Raw genomic sequence first — 17,781 nt, 5'->3', positions numbered from 1 at the left:
AAAATTAAGAAAACATCAGATCAGTAGTTACATACAAAAAAATGCTTTAATGAAGACTGCTTCACTCAAGACACTTTCCTACAGTTATCAGTTCTGTATATAAGAAAAGGAACAAAATGAATTTTCACCATTATCTATGATCCTTTACATGTGGCAAAGTTGACATAGCATATATGCTAGCATAGTTTCTTCCACACAATGATAATACTCATTCAGGAAATTACTCTTAAGTGAAACAGACTTAAACATTTTTATCTACAGAAAAGTTATAGGAGAAAGAAAGCATGTGTTTAGAGCATGCTTTGATTTCCAAGTTTTTCCTTCACAAAATAAATAAAATCTAGCCTCCATTCTCAATTTTTATTAACACCATATGTCAAAACATCCTTTTTTAAAAACCAAAGTTCTGGTGTGGGTGGACTCTCTCTCAAATTCAGGTAGTGTTGGCAAATGTTGGGCTCAGGACTTGTCTGGGGCCGAAAAATCCCTGCTCACCTCAGTGGTAAATGAGGAATAGACAAGGGGAGATGCTGAGAGTTCTCCTAGACCTCTCACCAGCTTTGACCATTGAGAATGATATCCTTCTGGAATACCTGGGCTGATTGGGTCGGGTGGGTATGTGTTATGGGGGCTCCAATTACAACAGGCTAGCAAGGTGAAGAAGGTGGTTCTGGGGATGTGTGCTCTGTCCATGGCTTCTGACCTGGGAAGTACCACAAGGCTTTATCTTGTCCCTGGGGCTACTTAACACTTCCATGAAACCATTATGGAAAGCCAGCTGGATATTCAGGCCACAGTGTTGCCAATATGTGGGTGACATGCAGCTCCATCTTAGTTTTTTACCTACTAATCCAAGGGAGGGTCCAGGTCAGCCTCCCCAACCTGCTGACTGAATATAGCTGCCCATCGTTTAAAGAGCATTTGCAGAGGTGCCCCTCTGGTCCCCTCCCTATCCAGTTCCCTCCTGAAAGGAAAATGATAAGATGCCATCTGCAGCTGCTTTTAAGAGGTTTTTAAAAACACAACATGTTCTCCCTGGCTTTCAGTTGAACATTTCTTTATGTTATTTCATGCTGGCGGATGTTTTGAAATTGTACTTTATAGCAGTTGTGGTTTTGCTTTTAAAAAAAAATCTCTTCTAGGTCACCTTTTAGGAGTACTCTTTTCCCAATGCAGCTTACAGCATAAATATAAACAAAGAGAATCATATTGACAATGAACACATTTAAATAAAAGACTTCAGCAAATTCATCCCATAAATTTCCACACTTTTGCCCATATCATAATGAAAACTGCAGAAGGAATCTCTGCCAGTAAGCACAGTGTGAATATGACTATTCAGTGTTATTTACACCAGTACCTGATCAGGTATTTGTGTCTTATAAGAAATTTTATTTTGATAAGATTACACTGGAAAAGGGGGGCAGCAGGAAGAAAAGGAGAGGTATAATCCTATTTACCAGAACAGGGCACAATCATATAGCCAAGTGTGAATTTGATCCATGAAACAGGAATTCTAAACTACACCCTGAAATACCACTCTTTTTGAGACAGGAGTAACTGGGGCAGGAGTGAAGCTGCCAAACATGCCTAGCAATGCAACCCCAATGTATAGCTAATCAGAAGTGTCACTGCATTCATTGTTCCTAGGTAAGTGTACATAAGATTGTAGCCTAAAGGAGGTTTCTACATACTCTTCAACAAGAATGGCAAAATAATGTTGCCAAATGCACAGACTCCACCACTATTTCCAAACTGGTGGAATCAACCTGAACTAAGCTCAAAAAGTCAAGGAAGACTCTCCTTATGAAGGTTCAGAAATCATATTTCCACTTTGTCATAAAGGAAACATCTTCTGGCTGAAGTCTATTGAGTTTCATCTCTCTGCCTATTCCTCTGTCCCCTGCATTGCTTGCTAACAGTTGAAGTGGCTCCTCTAAATAACAAGCTTGGCAGAGAATGGATTCTGCTTATATGTTAATGTAAAACCTCCTCTCAGATAGATGCCTCAATGGAAACTTCAGTGAGTCAGTTATCTCTCCAGATGGCATCTCATAATCACTTCCAAGATGCAATCGTAGGCATGCTTAGACAGGAAAAGTCCTGAAAGAATACTGACTGGAGAATGCTGGGAGCTGTAGAAGTATCTTCTTTTTAAACATGCATTGGACTCTATCCTAAACTGTTCAATATGATATGCTCCAGTTCTTAAGTACTTTGGAAATTCTGGTTTTCAGCTTCTTCATTCTCCCAATGGCCCTCATGTACTCAGAGTCTAAAAATCCCATATATATGTCTGCACTGAAGGTATGAATGAGCACACGTCATTCAACATATGAGTAACAGTACTACTAAGTAAACTTACTCATATATACAGTTTGCCTATACTATGAGTAAACAACTTGTCCTCCTCCAGATACTTTAGAGTACAAGTGCCATCACCCTCAGCCAGAACAGTTAAATGTGAAGAAGGACAGGAGTAGTAAGCCAACATATCTGGAAACTTGAAAGTTGCCCTGCCATGGCCTATAATAATGTTAGACAATTTTAAAAATTTGTATGGGGTACTATAAATAAGAGAAAGGACATACTACTATTATAATTATTATTATATTTATTATTCTCATTATTATATACTACTACAATTATTATTATTATAAATATTATATCACTGTTTAACAGGACATTCAAGAAATGTATTTATTTCATTCAGAGCTTTGTTTAAAGTAGTCCTTCATTTATAATTATTAAACAATGTAAAACCCACTCCAGTTAAATTTACAGAAAGCAAAACTATAGAAGCAAGAGCAGATTCCATCAGAATTACAGGATTACTTAAAAGAGCTCATTCTTACAATGAGTCAAGCATGTCAAATGAGTATAGAAGACTTATAATAAAAATTAGTATTGAAATACTTGCAAGTTTTAAAGGCTTTACAGTTTTTCCCCTTCTGAATGTCTACAGAGGTAGAAAATTCGAAACTACAAGTGCTGCGAAAGACTCCAAATGGCATCTCTCCCAACCTAGCAAACCATAATGAGGCACCCAAAGCACATACATATAGAGATATTAATAGGCAAATGGACCTTCTTTGCTTCTGGTTGCATCACAGTGTCGATGGGAATCCTCACCATTTCCCAAGTTAACAGTAATTTAAATAAAGGTATTAAAAGTCCTTGAAATGGGCACGAGAGTTATTTGGATCATTCTTTCTGGGCACAATCCTTCTTGATACGAGTGTAGCTGCACCGACATGAGGTGCATTCCATAAAGCCAATGCACTCTCTCCCCTCTTTTCGCTGCATAACCTTAAGCACATTCCAGACTGGACTGAAGAACCAGGCCTTAACATGGCAAGGGAAGACAACCTCCAGCCCACAGGTTTTCCCGCCACAGGACTTTCCAGGATTGCATCTGGGGGTGGGGCTTGCCAAGTCTAGCTGGAGCATTTGTTCAATAAAGTCACTAATTAAAAATAAAGGCAAGAGCAGTTCTGAACAAGAGTTTGTCTCAGGGCTTTGTGACAGATGCCGATAGCTATGCTTTTACACATTTGAATAAATATTGCTTCTAATTTATTTCTTCGCACAAGCCACTTTTTCACCACAATTACTAAGTGGCTCAGCCTGTAAGGGCAATAGGACACTTATATAGCCTCCTGCTCTCATTATAACAATACTTTGCATTGTTAATTAGGGGTTTGAATACCTGGGAAGCAAGCCCTTCAAGTCAGATTACCATATGCAAAAAACAAGAACCAAGTCAAACAGGTTAAGAAGCTTGTGCATAGTTCACAGCATGTGGAAAGGATGGAGCCCAAGAGAGGCAATACAGTTTTTCTATTTCCTCTCACCGTGATTTCACAGTATAAAACATCGTAAGAAGCAAGCAGGAAGTACCCATTACAAGAACAAGAATTTTTCTACTCTCACGACTGTCCCAAACCTGATCTAGAGTGGCCGTCTCTAGTGGGGAAAACATCATTGAGATTCCACACTCCAACTGCTTCTTGGCTGTGATTACTGGTCAGAGTGCCAGTTGTAAAGCAAGTTATGTACTTTCTGCACTAGCGTGTAAAGTGCTTACTATGTGGCTCTTGAGCCTATTGACAGCTATGGCAGCATTGCGCAAGACGCAAAACTCAGCACCCACATGTAATTGTTCTGGCATTTCACACTGGTAACGAGACTGGAGATTTCAAGGTCGAGATGCTAGGTTGTGAGACAAAGCACAGATCTGAAATATCAGCCCGCCTTCCTGCTTTTGGTGACAGCAGCGAACTCTGATTCACCATCAATTGTGCTTATGGGAAATGCATCCAATCACAGAATCCTAAAATAGTAGAGTTGGAAGGGGCCAGAGGGCCATTGGGTCCAACATCCTGCTCGGTGCAGGATGACTGTATCTTATGACTCATTTTTGCAAAATGTATTTGTGGCATTTAAAACTTATCTCTGGTGGACAAGCACATCTACACTGAGCAGGGGGTTGGATTTGAGGGCCTCATAGGACCCTTCCAACTCTGCTATTCTAGGATTTTGTGGTCTTCAATGTGCTTCTATGTGCCATGAACTTGGCTGCCTCCAATTTAAGGTGACCCTATGAATGAAAGCCTTCCCACATGTCCCATCCATGACAGCCCCACTCAGTTCTTCCAAGTTCAAGTCTGTGGCTTCCCTAATGGAGTCAGTCCATCTTATATTTGGTCCTCCATGGCTTTCAAAGGATCCCTTAAAAACCAAAGTTAAGTAGTTTAGGTCACACTGATTTCATGAGGGGAAGTGGTAAGCATGCATTTCCACAATGAAATTAATCCGATCTTAAGGGCAGAATCTTATTGATTATACCCTCAATGCTCATAAACCTCTGAACTTGCAGGTTTATGCGCATCCACTGCAGAGCAAGGCAAGTGGAAGAGACAGTCTCTGCCTCTCCACTCCTCTCACATGACAGTTCCGTTAGGTAGCCAATTCTGGCCTCAAGCTGCAGTGCTTCTAAGAAGCAGACTGAAGGACCACCAGGATACCTGAGATCCAGTGCACTGTAGCAGTTAGAGCGCAGGGCTGGGATTTCGGAGATCCACACTCTAGGGTTAGGGTTAGCCAGCCTACATCAGAGGGTTGTTGTGAGGCTAGGTTTGAGAACAGGAGGCTTATGTAAGCTGCCCTGAGCTCCTTGAAGGAAAAAAGGGGTATGAAGGATATAGATATAATAAATAAATGAAATAAAGATCTTGTATTCTGGTGGCCCCATTCTCCTCCCTGCCCACCCCTTCCCCACACTTTTCACCACCTCTCCGAGATCAATTTTCTAACCTCAGAGAAGCAGCCAGCGCAATTCTTTCCATGCCAGTTGTAGGAGCAGGGAGGGGAATCAGAGAGCAGATCCTCAGCATCAAGGTTGGAACTCTTCTTCCTACCTTGGATATGGGAATCTGAAGTAAATGGTCTTCCAAAATCAACATAATCAGGAAGTCCCATGAAGAGCCGCCTTAACCTGGTTAAGCTGAAAGTCTAGTATTGCAGTGTTTGTTTTACTGAACTTCTCAACATACTTATAAGATCAAAGAGGATGTTCACCTTCATTCATTCATCCTGGATTCAATGACCCAATTGAAAAGCAGGGTTACTTTCAAATAGATCTGACCGTTACCAGTCAGACCCTGGAGTTCAGGCTACAGCCGCCTGCCAGTTAAATACGAATTTGAAATTATATTTCTTTCCCATTTTGCTGCATATGCCACTGGGACATCAAGTCAATGTGTTCAGAAAGGAGACAGAGATCTATGTAAGCATCCATACCTGGGAAGGGGACAAGGATCAGCCCCACCCACTAGACAGGATGCATGCCCCGGTCATGCCCCTCAGCCACTAGCTCCTTGGCGTCAGTCTGGCAAGGGTCTGCAGAAGGACAGCAATCATAACCTGCCAGGCTTTCCGTCCCAACGGTGGAAGCTATTCATGCATAGGCCCTCTTCAGGTCGAAGCCTAATGCCTACAGACATGGCTGGTGTGTGCATGCGGAAGGCAGGAATCGCCTGCACATTCTTGGATACCCCATCACACATTCAGCAAAAATAGGTACAAATGCCTAAACAGAGTTTAAAATTTGAAGAGTGGTTGTATGCATGCTTAACCCCCAAACCTCCTGAAATACAAAGCAAATTTGGAAGATAGTCCTATTTCTGCACAGAAATGGTGCACACCCAATTGCTCCAGATGAACTGAGTGGTAACTGAGCCTGTTAGTAGCCAATGCTGAATTAAAATTAGCAATCTAGAGGTAAAAGATTACATTCTACTAGTGCTGATTTGCTGGGATATCCTGGCCCTACAATTTGCATTATAAAACACACATTCAGCTTAAATGCACACAATATAAGTAACAAAATAAGAGCAACTCATCAAAACTAGATAGATAATATCTATTTAGGCCCATAAACAAGCTGAAGACATTGATAATTAAAAGAGAGTACTCTCACTGAATTCCACAGACCAGCATGATAAATTCAGCTCCTTGCTTAATATTTCTAAGCCTGCTGTTGTGCAAGCATTGCAAGGAAAGTAGTACTACTTACTGAGTAAATCCACTATTAATGCTGCGAGAAGAGATGCAGAACAAAATAAGATCTGTTGTATATACTTAAACATTCAGATCTTTGAAACCCTCCTCCACTCCCAACACCATCATTCAAATGAACATAACAAGGCCTTCTTTTTTTAGAACTGATTCCACTTTACTATGGCTTTTTCCAGGGAAGCTGGTGGGTTTGCAGATAAAAAAGTCACCTACTCAAGCAGCTGCTGCTAACCTTTTTCAGTGTTAAAAACAGCCATCAGCAGATCTTATTTAAGCAACTGGCAGGCAGAAAGGATATACCACCTGTTGCATATTTTGTTAAGGCTCATAACCTACACTTTCTTCAGGATATAAGGAACAAACAGTGCTGGTAGATTACTCCAAATACTGACACATTTAAATTGGAACCATACAGACAGTAGTAAACACCTACTAGAAGATAATACACAACAAGTGGAAACATGCTGGCGCAAGACCATTTGAAGGAATATTTCTTAGGGAGATCTATAATTTGTGATGACAGAGAACAATAGCAGGATCCAAAGCAGGGATAACTGCAGAATTCAGTGTTCAGAAATTCAAAGTTTTCAGATGGATGTGAAAATGGAATTATTGATAAAATATAAAGATGCAACACAGATGGGAAATCGGAGGGGGGGTCCCCCACAAAAGCAAAACAATGTTTCATGGGAGAACATGTACAAACAGTTCTGTAAGGCAGAAAGATTTCCATGGATCTACACTGCTACTTCAGTTGCATATAGTACAGTAAGTAAGGACAGATCCAAAGGGACTTCACATGGACTATGTAAACTCTCACACACAAATTGCACAGGAACCACCTCCTTAAATAGGCACTGCATTTCACACTATGCATAGCATACACATGGCAAAGGAGAACGTTGACAGAAAGATTAAAGATGGCATCAACAAGCAACATTAGAAATGTGCTCATGTTTCTTTGGAAGGTCTGTTTCTTAAAGCCTGCAAAGCCCTTGTTTCATCTATGTTACATTATTACTATTATCATCATCATGTGCTAATGATATGCACATGATAATATTCACAATATTTTGTGAATTGAAAATGTGACACATACAGGAGCCATCCTTGGAGCAGAACAAGAGTTGTGTTGCCAGTGTTCCTCAGCACCATGTTTTGCTTTGCTTGTTTTATTATAGGGATGTGCTACTTCAGAGACTTAGTCTACAATTTAAGCTGTCCTCCTTCACCAAAACAAGGAGCAGCATGCTCACCGCCGTGGGTAAACAACCTCCAACTTCCCCTCCACACCCAACTGGCTTCTATCTACATTCCTTATCTCCTGTACCTCTTTTTTCCCTTTACATTCTGCTACAAACAGCCTGCCTTTACTATCAGCAAGAGTGAAGCTTCAGAGGAGCTCCACTGAGAAAATGCAAAAGCGTCATTTTTTGCGGTTGCATGAGTACTCTCCAAACCTCCTGCCCTTGACAGCTCTGCTCAGCTTTTGTAAACTCAAGGCTGTGGCTTCCTTTATGGAATCATTTTCAGGACACTAAAAAGTGTCTTGCTAACATTTCAGGAGCCTTTAATCATATGAGGATTTCTGAGTACAGCCATGATCAAAGAAACACAACCCATCTCAATATAGATACTGTAATTTAGAGACTACTTGTAGCTGCTGCTTTCGGCCAGAAGAAGTAGAAGTCTCTCCCTTTGCCCTTCCCCAGCCTCTTGTCCTATATATTATGTTCACCTGTCAACTGAGAACACCATGGCCCTAATGAAGTGAACCCAAGCAAGGTTTACGTCACAATAAATTTGTTAGTCTCCAATGATACCTGTTTACCTGGCAGAAAGCCCCACTGAAAGCAATGGGATTGGCTCCTGATTAAATGTATCGATCCCCCAAATGAAGTGCACTCCTGTGACTCCCCACTTTTTTAGGATTTATTCGTCCCTGAAGGAAGAAGCCTCTGCTTCCAGCACAAACTCGTGCCACTTGTTGTTACTGAGATTAAAAGAGAAAGAAAAAAAGACGCGCAATCTATCCTCAGGTTTTGTGTCTGAGATGAAATAGAGAGCATCTAGAAATCCACCTGCACTTAACACAAAGCTGTCTGCGCTCTTTGAAAGAGCGCTTAACATTTAAGGTTTAAATGCTGAGGCGTTACGATACTTCCCATGTGAGTAATAATGAGCACAAGATTCTTTTTATTTACGCCTCTATCGGGATGCGGCTTTGGGGTTGCTACACCACGTCCTGTTTCTTCTTCACCGAGAGAGCAAAACAAAACCCGCCACCAGACGAAACTGCGGCCGCACAACTCTCGAGGGCTGGAAGAAAGGCATCTCCGCCCGGCTGGAGGGTGCAAGGGTGCCGCGAGCAACGGGGCGAGAGGAAGCCCCATTCCGGCGCAGTGCGGAGCTGCTCGCCCGCACAAGCGCCACCTGCGTAGCCGCGACCGCGGAGCGCCCGGGCGAGCGCTGGAGCACGCCGCGCCGCGGGGACGCCTGCCGCTCCCCGCGCAAGTAGGTGCCCGGCCGCCGCCTCCGCCCTCTGCCTGCCTCCTGCGGGGCGGCTCAGGACGCGGCGCTCAAGGGAGAGCAAGCACCGAAACGCCCAGCTCCAGGCGACTCACCCAGAGCCCCGCTCCGCATGTTCGTTCAGGCAGGGGAAGGCGCCGGTAAGCCCGCGCGGCGGGCTGGAAAGAGGCGCTCTGGCCGCGGCCCCGCTGTTGCTTCTGCTGCCCCCTGGGAGCCGGGCGCATCCCGGCCGCCTCCCGCTTCCTCGGCTGCTGCGCGGCGGCGGCGGCGGCGGCACTACGCGAAACAGCCGGCGCGCCTCTGGCTGCCGAGACAGCGCGCTCGCCGGAGCCCCGAGCGGCGCGGCTGGGCGTGGCTGCAGGCGGCGCGCTCGCCCAATCCGCGCGCGGCAGAGGGGAGTCCTGTCAGCGCAGGCTGCACGTGGGCGCTGCGCAGGGAGCGCCGAGGCGGCTCCCGCGGCGTGGCCCGCCGTGCCCGAGGCCGGAAGGAGGGAGGGAAGGAAGGAAGAGGTCCCGGGCCGGGCTTGCGTAGGGCTCGGGCGCGGGCGCTTGCTCCCACGGGACGTTCATGGTGCGCGAGTGCAAGCGCGGCGTACGCCGGTCCCGTGGGACTTGGAGAGGCTAGGGGAGTGCGGTCCAAGCGAGGGGCGAGCTTCTCCCTGGGCTGAGCTGGGCTGCTCGGCCTTCTTTGAATGCTCCTCTACGAAGAAATGCCGTGCACCAAGGAAAGCAAACCAGCCCGCGACAGAATTCTCCTTTCTATTGCTCCTACCCACTTCACACGTCTGACCTCTTACCGGTGTCTGAGGTGGTACAGACCGGGAAACACTTTACTATTTGGAGCTATTAAATCGAATGGGGGCAGAAGGTAGATGTCCAAGTGTTTCTGGTGTCTCCAAAAAGCGGTACATGGGGAATACCGTTCAGCCCCATGGATTCTCCGAAATGGAGATCCTCAAGGGTCTGCTCTTTTCCCCACGTTGGCTAACAGTCTTTTCCCCACTCAGCTGCTGAATTGAGTGGGGCATTCGGAGTTTTGGAGTGCATGGTCATCAGATTTCTTCTTCAGCTGACGAGGCTGTGGATGTGCTAAATTGGTCCCCTGGGCTGTGATAATGGACTAGATGAGGGCTAATAAGTTTAATCCAGTCAAGACTGAGATGCTGTTGGTAGGTGGTTCCTTTGACTGGATGGCAGATGTTCAGCCTGCTCTAGATGGGGGTCATACTACCACTGAAGGAGCAGGTTCATAGCTTGAACATTCTCCTTGGTCCTTTTTCATCACTTGAGGCTCAGGTGGCTGGGAGTGCTTTCTACCTGCTTTGACTGGTGGCCCAGCTACAAGCCCATCTGGACAGAGATAGCCTGGTTTCAGTTACTGCAGCACACTCTTTGTGGGGCTGCCCTTGAAGATGGTTCAAAAGTTGCAGTTCATGCAGAGTGCAGCAAGCTGAGACCCATAAATCCAGGGCTTTTTTTTTTTGTCAAAGAATGCACCGGAATGGCGTTCCGGCACCTTTTTTTGACGGAGTTTTCCAAGTGATTGTAAATCGCCCTGTTGGGCATAGCAGGTTGGCAGCAAAAATCATTAACATAGCGCCTGCGGGCTGCTTGTGTGTCGGCGCTGATTGTCGGCGCTGATTGTGAGGGTGCTGCTCGGCTGGGGGTGCTGCTCGGCTTGGGATTGGTCGTGTGGTCGCGCGCTGAGTGCTTACTGCCGGCGGCGACCATTGTGTAAAAGTGTGACCCCAAGACGTGAGTTTCAGCACCTTTTTTTTTTTTTTTTAACAAAAAAAGCACTGCATAAATCCAAACTGACTGGTTCTGGCCTGCCTGCATTGACTGCTTGAATGCTTCCAGGCCCAATTCAGTGTGCCAGTTTTGATGTATAAAGCCCTATGCAGTTTAGGACCACAATACCCACCAGAGCACCTCTTCATCTGTGATCCACCCAGGCACTATGCTTACGCCTGAGGTCTTCTTCTGAGTGCCAAACCCATGGGAGGCTCAGAGGATGCCAACAGGGGTGGGGGGTGGCTTTTCTGTGGTAGACCCCCATCTTTGGACCAACCTTCGTGCTTCAGACCACCTGGTGCCCAGTTTGCCATCTTTTTGGAATCGGGTCAAGACAGCCCTTTATATGGAGGCCTTTAAAATCTCCTTAGTTATCCAGGGACCTGAGGGATTATCCAGGTGATTCTTCTTTGCTGTGTCTTTTTGACACTATTTGAAAGCTATTTTAAATTAATTTCAAATTCATTTCAACATTGTTTTTTTCTATGGTATTTGTATTGTATTTTTTGTTTTATACATTGTTGTAAACCACCCAGAGAGCTTTGGCTATGAGGTGGTATAGAAATGAAATGAAAAACAACAACAAAAATGGCAAAACAATCAAAGAATAGGCCTTCTAACATTAATAGAAGAAATATTTAACTGATTAACTTAACCAAAGGACTAAGGGTGCGGTCCTATACATGTTTAGCCAAAAATAAAAAGTTATACAACTCTCCACCTTGTCCCAGTTTAGGATATTATTATGCCTAAAATTGCACCATAATAATGTGAATTCTATACACACTTACTGGAGAGGAATGCCCATTAAAATTAATTAGTTTTACCTTTAAACAGACCTATATAGAGGTGTGTTGTAAGAGCTTTTCTTCAAGAAAATAATTATTGTTTCTGCTTCTGTTTTCATCACAGAATTGAGATTCAATCTCTTTTTTTCCCCAGCTTTTCACATACATAACATTTAGGCGGTGCTGTGCTTTACTGTAATATTGCAATGATTTAAGCAGGAATATACCTTTTCTTTGGCTTTCAGAAATAACATTCCATTTTCCTTACTCTAAAAAAACCTGAGGAAGATCTTTTAAAAATAGACAAGAAATGGGTGATTGCAATGATGCCTAAAGGACCCATAGACAAATGTGAGTAAGAAATCAGGAGTGGATGTGAATGCCTCAAATAGAAAAGCTCTGTGTCTGAATGATCAACATTTGTAGAAATTTTATTTATTTCAATTTGTATGCCATTACAATAGTCCATATCTGTGCAGCTCACAACAATTTAACAGAATGCTCTGTGAAAGATCCAGGTATTACTCATGTGTTCTTTTTCATGTTTGTATTCAAAACTTGCAGTTTGAATAATATTAAATAATAGTAAACTTTTTTGTCAGATGATAAGTGATCACAAGTGTAATCCAAAGTAAGGCCTCCATCATTCCAACAAGCAGAGCTTTATTGGGACATAAGTCTAGCGTTAAAATGAATGTGACAAATTTGTAATAATTTACAATCAGATTTGTAATAACAATCTTTAAATGTCCCAAAACTTCTTCAGAAAATGTGACACAACCAAAGCCAAACTTTAGAATGAACTCTTGTTCAGAGTTAATGCTATTCTTGTATTCCTGTGAAATGTATTTATTATATGTGCCCTGAACTAGTTGCAAAACATCCAGTCTCTATACTTTGGAATGTTGGTTCCTTATAAAAAGCAAGGAATTTAAGGACACTGTTTCTGCTTAGTAATGTAAACTTGTCTCTGAAAGAAAGTTGTTTATTGTGATGATCTATATTTCACTTTCATTGCAGACAATGTTAAGGAGCAGGTGATAAAATTACCCAGTTATTCATGGAATGTTTTGCATTATCTCTTCCTAGAAATAGATTAGAAGCATTTGTATTCAGTATCACTATCAGACATAAATAACTATTTGTAAGCACAGTAATCAAGGTCACTTTTTCAACATGAGTCACATTTAATGAACAGGATATTTGAATAGTCATATATTCCCACCAGTTTACAAAGTAGAATCCAAAAGAGTATATTACAGTCACATAGACAGATTTGCTTTCTGCAACCTAGAAAGTCAAGCCAATGTAACATTCGACATTTTGGTACCAAGGGCTGGAATACAGAAACAATGTTGTTTGTTAGAACATGGGACCAAGCCTTCTCTAAAGCAACACTTTAGTTGCAGAATTAAATTCTAAAGTAGTAACTTCAACCTTGGTTGCCTTTAAGCAGGCAGCAAAAACATTTTTATTCTGCCTTCTTTTAGTGGTTTTTAATTTGAAAATTAAAAGTTTTAACTCAGGTTGGTTTTTATATGCTGTTTTAATTTTGTTATTGTTGTAGTTTGGGTGGTATTCTGTTTTTCGTGTGGCTGTGGAGCCAAAAATATAGCAATATCTATCATAAATAAATAAGGAAGGCACATCATTTCACTTTACATGTGAAAGCAATTTCTGCCTGTACCGTACATTGAATCACATCTGCATGTGTTCATGGATTAATTTTTCTTTTTATTTTCAGGACTAGAATCAGTGCAGGAAGTGGAAAACCAGCAAAGAAAAAACGGGAGTATGCATGGGGGAAGTGTATGTGATGTACATTCTGTGGTATGTCACCCTCTGGTTCAAATGATATTACAGTGACATGTTCACAGCCTGTGACAACCCATTACAGCTCCATTTGCTCATGTGGGCTGCTTTGTGTCAGGTCTCCCAAGGCTTGTCGTGTCGTATGAACCCGGGTGGCAAGGTTGTTTGAGGGTTAGTAACCTTCAAATAACTCATGGATGGTGTTCGGATTATTCAACAGTTTTCTAACTCTCAGCTACTTGGGTTCACATGCCACAACATGCCACAGTGCAGGCACTATACAATAATGGTACCTGTGGGGTACCCACCATTACACAACAACCCCTGTGTACCTGTAATGGCAGGTACCTTTAAGCCATGGTGGTTTGTTACACTGTGTGAACCCAGTCAATGTCCCTGCTCCATGGATTTTACAAACAAGGGCAGAATCCAGTGGAGTTTCCCATAATCATCTGAGCTTAGAGGATTGCAGGCATCCTGTTCTTCTGTGAAAGAAGCACAGAAGTGAAGGTAACCTCCATGCTCCTACTGCTTTGCGAAGTATCGAGACAGCCGATTTCAGCTTACGGACTGTGGTGCTTTGCAAGGAGAAGGGAAACTGAGATGCCACCAGGAGAAGTTGTATTCTGGTGACCACCGTCTCTTCCCCACCCCTGACAACACCTGCTCAACCCTTCGTCCAATGTTACTGTTATGACCTTGGAAAAGCAGCCAAGATGGTTCTTTCCACACCAGCTGTTTTCTGACCTCAAATTTGGGAATCAGAAAAATCCTATGCCCTCTAGACACTATCTAGAGGCCATGGGATTGTTCTGTAAGACAAGGGATGCAATTAAGCAAATTCAGTTGCTCATACTGACACTACATATAGCTACTCAAACATCTCATTGAGTTCAGTGGGGCTTTCTTGTGGGATTTCATGTCATTTGGGGTAATTGAGGGTTTACAGGAAAAAAAAAATAGGAAGGATTTGAAGAGAGAAAGTGGTGGTGCCACAAAGCTGTTTTCAGAGAGCATCAAGAATGAAAACTTAAGGGAGCAAGTGACTTTGGCTACACGTGCCCAGAATAGTACCAAAATTCAAAGGTGTAATGGGAAATAATGCCAGAGAGAGGGGTTTGGAGTTGATTAAAGGTTGCAGTCCTGTTCTTCCTTAGCTGGGCGTGCTTCCAGTTGAACTCAGTGGGATGTGCTACTGAGTATATGTATATAGGAGCTTTAAAGTAAGGACAAGTGCTCGATATCAAAGAGGCTGGGGAAGTCATGTAGAGATTTGAGGAGGACTGTAATGTCACATCAGTCAGTTGATAACAGATGATGTATCGTCACTGCAGAGTTTGGGACACAGATGTGAAACCTGTGGGATGACAGAGAAGGGCCAGAGAGAAGGAGGTGATGTGAATCAGGGCGGATGGTCCTGTGTTACAGCTGGTAGTGTAGTGGAGCCAGGGCTTGCAGGGATGTGGCTCTGGTGCTTTCTAATGAACAGGGATGCTGATGTCATCTGCCCCCGCCCCCACCCTGGAATTCCCAGTATCCCACCCTGAGCCTGCTTGAAATTCTTACCGTAGCTGTGGGGAAATGAATCTTCCCAATAACAGTATATTGTTCCCTGCTGCAATGTGAAGTATTTTGGGGTGACTTGGCCTTAATCATTCTTAATTCAGCTTTACAAAGACATCCTTCTGGGAGAGATGAAAACTGTAATTGTGCCTTCCACTTGTAACCCTCCCATGTCATCCCACCATGACTTGCATCTTTTTTTCTCCACAAAAACAAAAATGTATTAAGACACAAAAGATAGAATCGCTTGTTGGAAGGGTAGTGCCACAAACTCTCTGTCTAGAACCACTGTTAGCGGCTGGGTGAACTATTGCATCAAGCTGATGTGCCTAGTCAACATGGTGACTTTGTCAATGGGTACAGGAAGTGACTGGAAAGATGAAAGTGAGCAAGAAAGATAAGACATTTGGACTTTGACATAGTTGAGTTGTCATAGTTTGAGACAGTTTGAGATGTGGGACTTGCTAGAGGAAGAATGGGTAGAGAGATTCGGCTAGATAACATCTGAAATGCACAGGGCTGGATGTAATCACCAGTAGAGACAGAGATTCATAGGGTCCAGAAAAGAACTTTGAACTGAAGCAACAGGGAGGGAGATGACTGATGGGTAAATTTCCTGTAGTTCAATAACTAATCGGTCCGATAGCAGGTCCATCAGCTGATGAGAGTCATGGAGTACTAGGGTGTGGAAGGAATTATGGAAGAGGGAGGTAACCATTAAAAGATAAGCACAGAATAAAAACCTTTAGATATGATAACAGCACTCCTTTGTCACAGTTCTTAAAATATTTCAGGGACAAAGTCCAATATAGGTATCCAATCATTCTAAATATAAAATACATTAAAATAAACTAAAATCCAATAGCCATAATGAAACAAAAATCACTAAAAGTTTAGTTACACAGAACTTCAGTTACACAGACTGACTGAGGAAATCATGGAAATTAAAATGTTTGGGTGAAAGGAACTGTCTTGACCTGGTGCTAAATGCTAGAGGCATAGCTCTTTGGGCAAGTACTTCCACAGCCAGGATGCCACTACCGACATGGCCCTCCTCTTTGTACTTACATTATGGAAGGCACTTGTGTAGGACAGTGTTTTCCATTTGTTGTCCTCTGGATGTGTTGGGCTATAACTCCCATAATCCCCAGCAAGATGCAAGGGCTGCTTGCACGTTTTTGAAGAAAGTTAGAGCAGGGCCTCAGTATGATACAAGACATGCAACAAGAGAGCAAAGACACAAGTGACGCATAAGTGAGGAGCTAAAGGCAGATTAAAGAGAAAGAGTCGGCCAGCAAGAAGCATAGAAACAGAGTGAGTCAGAAGGAGCCTCCTGGGCCATCTAGCCTGACCCCTGGCTTCAGCCGGCTCTGCTTATGACATGCCCCATTTCTAGCCTATCCTTGAACACTCTCACCAATGGGGCCTCAACCACCTCCTGTGGAAGCCCATTGCACACCCTTGGGGGCCTAACTGTCAGGCAGTACTTCCTGGCATCTAAATTGAACCTTGGTTCCCTGAGCTTTGCTCCATTGGAGTGCGTCCTGCCCTCCTCTGCAGGGGAGAACATGTCTCTACCCACCTCCGTGTGACACCCCCTCACATACCTGTATATCGCCAACAGATTCCCTCTGAGTCTCCTCAAGGCTGAAAAGGCCCAGCTCCCTCAGTCTGGCCTCATACAGCTTCCCCTGCAAACCAGCCACCAACCTTGTGGCCCTACGCTGCACTGACTCTAACCTAGGTATATCCTTCCTGTAACGAGGGCCCCAAAACTGAACACAATACTCCAGTTGCAGGTGCACCGGAGTCGTATAATACCTGGTAGTAATACCTCTCTCTCTCTAGAAGCCACGCTTCTGGCTATGCAACCGAGTTCTACTATGTGTAAGCAAGTCAAGGCTACATGAGGAAGCAGAGCTTTCTGGGAGTTCAGAGCATGTCAGGCCTGTTGGGAATTAAACTGGTAAGTCTCTTGATCTTTGTGCAGTGATCCCATTTTGTGAACCCTGTGCCCAGCTTCTGCTTTTGTCTGTTAATTTGATCCTCCAGTGTAAATCCAGCCTTATCTCAAACTGTTGTCCAGAACTCAGACCTTAAAAGGTCCAAAGAAAATGAAGTAGCCATCTCTTTAAAAGACAGAGGGGAGGAAGAAAGTATTTGCAACAAAATAAATACATGTATAAGCAGGCAAGTCCAAGGAAAGGCTTCTGCTGAGTTGCATTTTGTTCCAAATACCTGTACCCAGCCTGCAAAGTTACCCAGAAGGCTACCTAGAAGATAGCCACCTAAGTTGGTTGATGCAAAAACTACAAGAGTCCTTTGGAACCATAAAGGCTTGCCAATTTATTCTGGCCTAAGCTTTTGAGAACGGTAGTCCACATTATCAGATACATGTAGTGTTACATACAGTACTGGAAGTGGTTGCTAGGGCGAAGGTTAAAACATACGTAACTCTGAGGTTAGAAAATGAAAATCACATTAAAACAGTTTGGGCTGCTGATACAAGCACCCTTACACTGGCACAATTAACAAGTATAGTGTGATAACAATCCTTTATACAGATTCAAGCCTTTGACAATAGAACTAAACCTGCCAATGAAGTCTAACTCAGCGGTCTCACTCCAATTTTCCTTTGAAGTTTCTTTGTCAATGACGGAGTGTTCTGGGAGGCCAAACTGTTCTTCAAAGTGTTCTTGCATATTTCCATTTCTGAT

General features: G+C 43.4%; 1 protein-coding gene across 8 annotated transcripts in view; it reads right to left on the bottom strand.

Annotated features, from left to right (window-relative positions):
* MICAL2 (microtubule associated monooxygenase, calponin and LIM domain containing 2) overlaps positions 1 to 9,417 on the bottom strand; it is a 156,969-nt gene extending 147,552 nt beyond the window's left edge. For 3 of the 8 annotated variants that reach the window (XM_044425593.1, XM_044425591.1, XM_044425592.1), the window contains exon 1: positions 9,204 to 9,408. The gene's annotated coding sequence lies outside the window, so the exon portion shown is untranslated. Of the gene's footprint in view, positions 1 to 9,203 lie in introns of all 8 variants that reach the window. The other 5 variants (XR_006414260.1, XM_044425589.1, XR_006414261.1 and 2 more) reach the window with 3 other exon arrangements.
* Between the last annotated feature and the right edge of the window lie 8,364 nt (positions 9,418 to 17,781).

The sequence above is a fragment of the Varanus komodoensis genome, unplaced genomic scaffold (genome assembly GCF_004798865.1).
Source record: "Varanus komodoensis strain SLA01 unplaced genomic scaffold, ASM479886v1 scaffold16, whole genome shotgun sequence".
NCBI lineage: Eukaryota > Metazoa > Chordata > Lepidosauria > Squamata > Varanidae > Varanus > Varanus komodoensis.
Note: the sequence above shows the minus strand (reverse complement) of the source record. Positions and strands in the feature narration are given on the sequence as shown.